At 38.6% G+C, this 6,487-nt stretch overlaps 1 pseudogene; it reads right to left on the bottom strand.

The window, feature by feature from the left end:
• Positions 1-4,963: 4,963 nt before the first annotated feature.
• Positions 4,964-5,864, bottom strand: LOC115522897 (annotated as a pseudogene).
• Positions 5,865-6,487: the final 623 nt, after the last annotated feature.

Here is a 6,487-nt window from a genome sequence, read left to right as displayed (position 1 = left end):
TGACTTCAGCTCATGATCTCATGGTTTGTGGGTTTGAGCCCCGTGTTGGGCTCTGTACAGACAGCTCAGAGCCTGGAACCTGCTTTGGATTCTGTGTCTGCCTCTCTCTCCCCCTCCCCTGCTCACACTCTGTCCCTGTCTCTCAAAAATAAGTGTTTAAAAATTTAAAAATAAATAAATACATAACCAAACAAAAATCACAGAATCACTCCAAAAGAACAGATGCAAAAAAGATAAGAAGATGCAATTTAAAAGATGAAACCCAAAGGTTGACAACACAGAAAAAAAAAGTTCAAACTCATTACTAATCATTGAAATGCAAATTAAAAGAACAATGAAATAACATTTTAAGTCTCAGCCTTGCAAAAATAAGTACTCTGAATAATGCAGAAAGTGAAAAGGAAGTATGGGTATAGGGACCTTTCACAGTAGAAACAGTAAGATCACAACCTGACAGTATTTATCCAGATTAAGTATATGCATACCTTATCACATCAGCCATTCAATTCCTAGCTCTTTATATCTTAAAGAAAGTCTTATAAAATTCATTAAAGGGGAATTTATAAAAGGAATGTCATTGCAGGACTATTCAATTTAGCAGGTAGGTAGAGGTTATCTGGCATCCATCATTGGGAGAATAAATATAAATATGAAAAATGCACCCTTGTGGAGATTGTGCAACAATAAGATGGAACAGATTTAACATTCACATGGTTACACAGGGGGATCTTGTAAACACAGTACTGAGTGAAAATAATACTAATAAAAAGGAACAGAATGAAATAGCTAACATAATACCTTTTCTAATGCAGTATAATATTTTATTCCTTGTATATACCATAATTCATTTAATAACTAACATTTGTTGAATATTTAAATTGAGCATACCATATACAATCATTTTTGCCACATCACTATTTCTTAATGTTTATTCTGAGAAATGAGATTGGTGAATCAAAGATTAGAAAATTTGAAAGTATTTCTATGTACGCTGTCAAAATTTTCTAGAACTAAAGTTCCAATTTATGTTTCCATCAACTGTGCGTGATAATACTGTCTCAACTATAAACACTTGGAATTTAATTCTAAAAATATATTTCCTAATTTGAAACATAAATATTTTAATATACATTTCTTTGATTTTTAGTACAACTATTTTCCATAACTTGATTGGCAACATATTATTTTTCTAATTGAAATTTTTTAAAATGTATTGAGGTAAAACAGATGTACAACAGATATATGATATCTGCATATATTCAATATGTACAGTTTGATGCATTTGGAAATATACAAGCAGCCATGATGCCATCACTACAATCTAGGAATAGACATATCCAACACTTCCAGAGTTTCCTTGTGTCCCTTTGCCCTGTTTGTTTTTTTTTTAAGATTTTTTTTTTAGAACAGTTTTAGGTTCATAGCAAAATTGAAAGGAAGATACAGAGATCTCCCATTTACACTCTTTCTCTACACATTAATAGCTTCCTCTACCACCCTTGATTTTTTGTTTTTTGTTTTTTTTTTTTTTTTTTGTGGTAAGAACAATTATCAGGAGATTTACCCTTTAAATTCTGAAGTACACAGTACCATAATGTTAACTATTATACAGCAGATCTCCAGAACTCATTCATCTCTCAAACCAAATTTTTATACCCAATGAACAAATGAACAACTCACTATTTTCTCTACGGGTCATGCTTCAGCTTCTGGCAACCACTATTGTATTCTCTGCTTCTAAGAGTTTTACTATTTAAGATACCTCATATAAGTGAAATCATGCGGTATTGGTCCTTCTGTGAATGACTTATTTCACTTAGCATAATGTCCTCCAGGTTCATCCATGTTGTCACAAATGCTGGGAGTTTCTTCGTTTGTAAAGCTGAATAATATTCAATTCTATGCATATACCATATATTCTTTACTCATTTGTAAAGCTGAATAGGGGCGCCTGGGTGGCGCAGTCGGTTAAGCGTCCGACTTCGGCCAGGTCACGATCTCGCGGTCTGTGAGTTCGAGCCCCGCGTCAGGCTCTGGGCTGATGACTCAGAGCCTGGAGCCTGTTTCCGATTCTGTGTCTCCCTCTCTCTCTGCCCCTCCCCCGTTCATGCTCTGTCTCTCTCTGTCCCAAAAATAAATAAACGTTGAAAGCTGAATAATATTCAATTCTATGCATATACCATATATTCTTTACTCATTCATCTACCAATGGACACTTGGTTTTTTTCTGTATCTTGGCTATTATGAATAATGCTGTAGTGAACATGAGAGTGCAGATATCTCTTTGAGATCCTGATTTCAATTCTTTTTGATATGTACCTAGAAGTGGGATAGCTGGACCATATGGTAGTTCTACTTTGAGTTTTTGAGGAAACTCCCTACTGTTTTCCATAGCTGCTGAACCATTTTACATTCCCAAAAGTACACAAGGGTTCCAATTTCTTCACATCCTCACCCAGTATCTTTTTAAAATGTGTAATAGCCATCCTAACAGGTGTGAGGTGATATTTCATTGTAGTCTTGATTTGCATTTTCCTGATAATAATGTCAAGCATCTTTTCGCATACCTGTTGGTCATTTATATATCTTTGGAAAAATGTCTTTTCAAGTCATTTGCCCATTTTTCAATTGGGTTATTTGGGGTTTTTTTTGCTATCAACTTGGATGAATTTCTTACATACTTAGGAAATCAACTCCTTACCAGATAGACAGTTTGCAAGTTTTCTTCCATTCTGTGCATTTTCTTTTCATTTTTTTGATTGTTTCCATATTCGTGCAGAGGGTTTATGATTTGATGTAGTCTCACTTGAGTACTTTTACCTTTGTTGTCTGTGTGTTCTTATTGTTATATTCAAAACATCATTACCAAGACCAACGTCAAAAGGCTTTTCCTCTACATTTACTTCTAGGAGTTTTATAGTTCAGGTCTGTGTTTAAGTCTTTAATTTTGAGTTGATTTTTGAGCATGGTATAAGGTAGGGATCTGATTCTTTTTTTTTTTTTTTTTTTTTTTGCATGTGAATACCCAGTTTTCCCAGCACCATTTGTTGAAGAAACTATACTTTTCCTTTTCCCATTGTGTCTTCCTGCCACCTTTGTTAAAAGATCAGTGGGTTTATTCCTAGGCTCCCTATTCTGTTCAATCAATCCATATGTCCGTCTTTATTCATGTATTGTACTGTTGTGCTTAAAATAGCTTTGCAATATATTTGAAATCAGGAAGTGTGATGCCTCCAGCTTTGTTCTTCTTTCTCATGATCTCTGTGCCTATTCTGGGTCTTTGTGAATTTTAGAATTGTCTTTTCCATTACTGTCAACAATGTCATTGGGTTTTTAAAAAGATAGTATTGAATCTATAAATTGTTTTGGGTAGTATGGACATTTTAACAATATCAAGTCTTCCATTTCATCAACACAAAGTATCTTTATGTATATATATATATTGCTTTCTTTAATATGCTTTCTTTATTTTGGAAATGTTTATAATTCTCAGTGAACTTCATTACTTCCTTTGTTAAGTTTATTCTACAGTATTTTATTATTTGATGCTACGTAAATGAGATTGTTTCTTAATTTCCCTGTCAGATGGTTTGTTGTTAATGTATAGAAATGCAACTGTTTTTTGCATGTTGACTTTGTATTGTATAATTTTGCTGAATCCATTTATTTGTTCTAATAATTTTTTATGTATGGAGTTTTCATATAAGTCATGTCACCTGCAAAAAGATAAGTCTTATTTCTGCCTTTCTGATTTGAATGCATTTTTTTTTCTCACCTGGGACTTTTTCTTTCATAGGACTTCCACTACTTATCTTGAATGAACGTGGTGAGAATTGACATCTTCTTCTTATTCCTGATCTTAGAGAAAAATTTTCAATTTTTTACTATTGAGTATGATGTTAGCTGTGGGCTTATCAAATGTGGTCTTTATTATGTTGAGTTACATTCCTTTTATACCTAGTTTGTTGAGAGTTTTTGTCTGAATGAGTGTGTGAGTATTTTAAATGCTTTTTCTGCATCTAGTGAGATGATCTTGTAATTTTTATTCTTCATTCTATTAATGTGGTCTATCACATTTATTGATTTACGTATGTTGAACCATCCTTGCATCCCAGAAATAAATCCCACTTATCATATTGTATGATATTCTTAATGTACTATTGAATTCAGTTTACTTGTATTTTGGTGAGGATTTTTGCATCTATATTCATCAATGATATTAGCCTATCATTTTCATTTCTTATAGTTTTCTTTGTTTGGCTTTGGTATCAGAAATGCAGGACTTACAAAATAAATTTGGAACTATCACCTCCTATTCAGTTTGGGGGAAGGGTAAATTCTTCATTTTCATTATTTTTGTTTTTTCCTCACACTGCTTTATTGCAAAATCTGGAAGGCAGGTGAACCAGTCCCATCCCTCTGCCCATCTGTGGGCAGAATGGAGCTGAAATGAAGTCAGAAAACATTCAACAGACATGACTGGGCAATATTATAGAACCTCCTTAAACAGTGAACTCCTGATTTGCTGCCCAGAGAGCCCTAGCCTTGAGGTTGGGTGGCATGGGGTGAGGAGGGTCAAGCCTGAATATACTCCACTTTTGAGGACTTCTCCGGCACCCATGGGAGAACTAAAGTCTCTGGAAAGATGTCGAGATTGAAGAGGGCCTGGGTCCCAGATTCCAGGTTTGGAAGGTTGAGTCTAGAGCCCTGATTTGGGAAGAAGTTTTGGTCTAGGAACCCAGACTATAGGGAAGATGGCTAAATTCTGGAGTCTAGGCTTGCAGTGGGGATTTGAATCATGGAAGCTCCATAAGATCCCAGGTTTGGGGGTCCTGGGTAAACAAGTACCTGTCTGGGTATGTTAGAGCATGGAGGCTGAATCCTGGAGCCCAGAAGGACCCCAACTGGGTCCCAAAGGTGGTTTGGAAAAGGAGCCTTAGTCCTAGAGCCCTGGTTTAAGAGGCTATGGACCCAGGAGTCCTGGTTCAAGGCCTGATGGGCCCCACCCCTGGCACAGCACTTGGTCTCCAGCCCCCCCACAAATCCTTGGTCCACCAGGGAGGTGGCACAGAGGGCACAGGAGATGGAGCTGTGGTGCCAGTGGTGGTCTTAGAAGGGCACGTACTTGCCTCCACCCAGTCCTATGATGCTACATTTGCAGCTGCTGCACTTGGGTGCAAACACTTCTCCAAAACCGGCCACTCAGTAGGGATCATCATCCCTGGAAGCAAACTGCTGCTCTGCCATGCACATTTGGCTCCCTGTGCAGACCAGGCATTCTTGATGCCAGGGCCGATCACGGTATGTTACGCACCCTATGTCAATGACTGGCTGCGGAGGGTATGGTGAGGAGAAAGCTTGTTCTCCTGGCAGGGCACGCAGTAATGAGCTTGTGGGGCACAGAGGAACAGGAACCCAGCAGCTGTTCACAAACCACTGCACCAAAAGCAGTGCTTGGGCCCTGTCTGGCCTCTTCTGCATTCCAGCTTCCGGGACCCAGGCATGACCGCGTACCCTGCAGGTGAATTCCCAGGACAAGGCACTGCTGCAGCAGTCAATGCACAGCAGCTCACTGTGCTCGCAAGAGAAGCTCTGGCACCGCAGCAGCCCACCTGGATGTGGTGGTCTTGGTAGAACATCTCCCTTGAGTCGTGCCCCACATGCGGCTGGCACTCAGCACAGGCGGTGGCAAAGGTGTTGTCATAGCAGGGCACATAGTCGGGGCCATCATCCATCCGTATGTATTTGAGGCCATACAGGGATTCGCTGCATTTTGCACAAAGTCCTAGCTCATGGTGGCTATGAGTGAGCCCCCTAAGCTGGTGGCGGAGCCAGAAACCGCAGTTCCCTTGCGTTTTCTCCATTATGTTTTGTCAATTACATCTAATTATTGATAGGGAAGGACTTACTATTGCCGTTTTGTTTATTGTATTCTGTCTGTTTTGCAGGGGCTTTGGGGGGAGTGGCTTAGAGGGCAGGGGGCTGACAAGAGTTAGAAAAGAGGTCAGGGAAAAACAAGAGTTAGGAAAAGGCTGAGCAAGAACCCACGCTAGAGTCTGTGCCTTCAAGATTCGTGCTTTAGACTGGAGGTTGACAAACTGGAGTACCAGCCCACCACCAGTTTTTGTGCAGCTCTGGAGTAAGAATGGTTTTTACACTTTTAAAAGGTAGAGGAAAAAATCAAAAGAATAAAATTTCCTAACATGTGAAAATTCTATGAAATTCACATTTCATGGTACATAAGTTTTATTGGAACCAAGGCACACCCATTCATTTACATGTTGTCCATATACTTTCATGCTGACGTAGCAGAACTGAGTAATTGGAAGGAGACCTTTTGGCCCATAAAGCCTTAAATTTTACGATCTGACCCTTTACAGAAAGTCTGCTGACTCTTTCTGTAGAGCTTTGCTGCTCAAAGTATGATCTACAGACCATGAGCAAGAAGTATCATATGGGAGCTGTTAGAAAGGCAGACTCTCAGGTC

This window comes from Lynx canadensis, chromosome C2 (genome assembly GCF_007474595.2).
Source record: "Lynx canadensis isolate LIC74 chromosome C2, mLynCan4.pri.v2, whole genome shotgun sequence".
Classification (NCBI taxonomy): domain Eukaryota; kingdom Metazoa; phylum Chordata; class Mammalia; order Carnivora; family Felidae; genus Lynx; species Lynx canadensis.
Note: the sequence above shows the minus strand (reverse complement) of the source record. Positions and strands in the feature narration are given on the sequence as shown.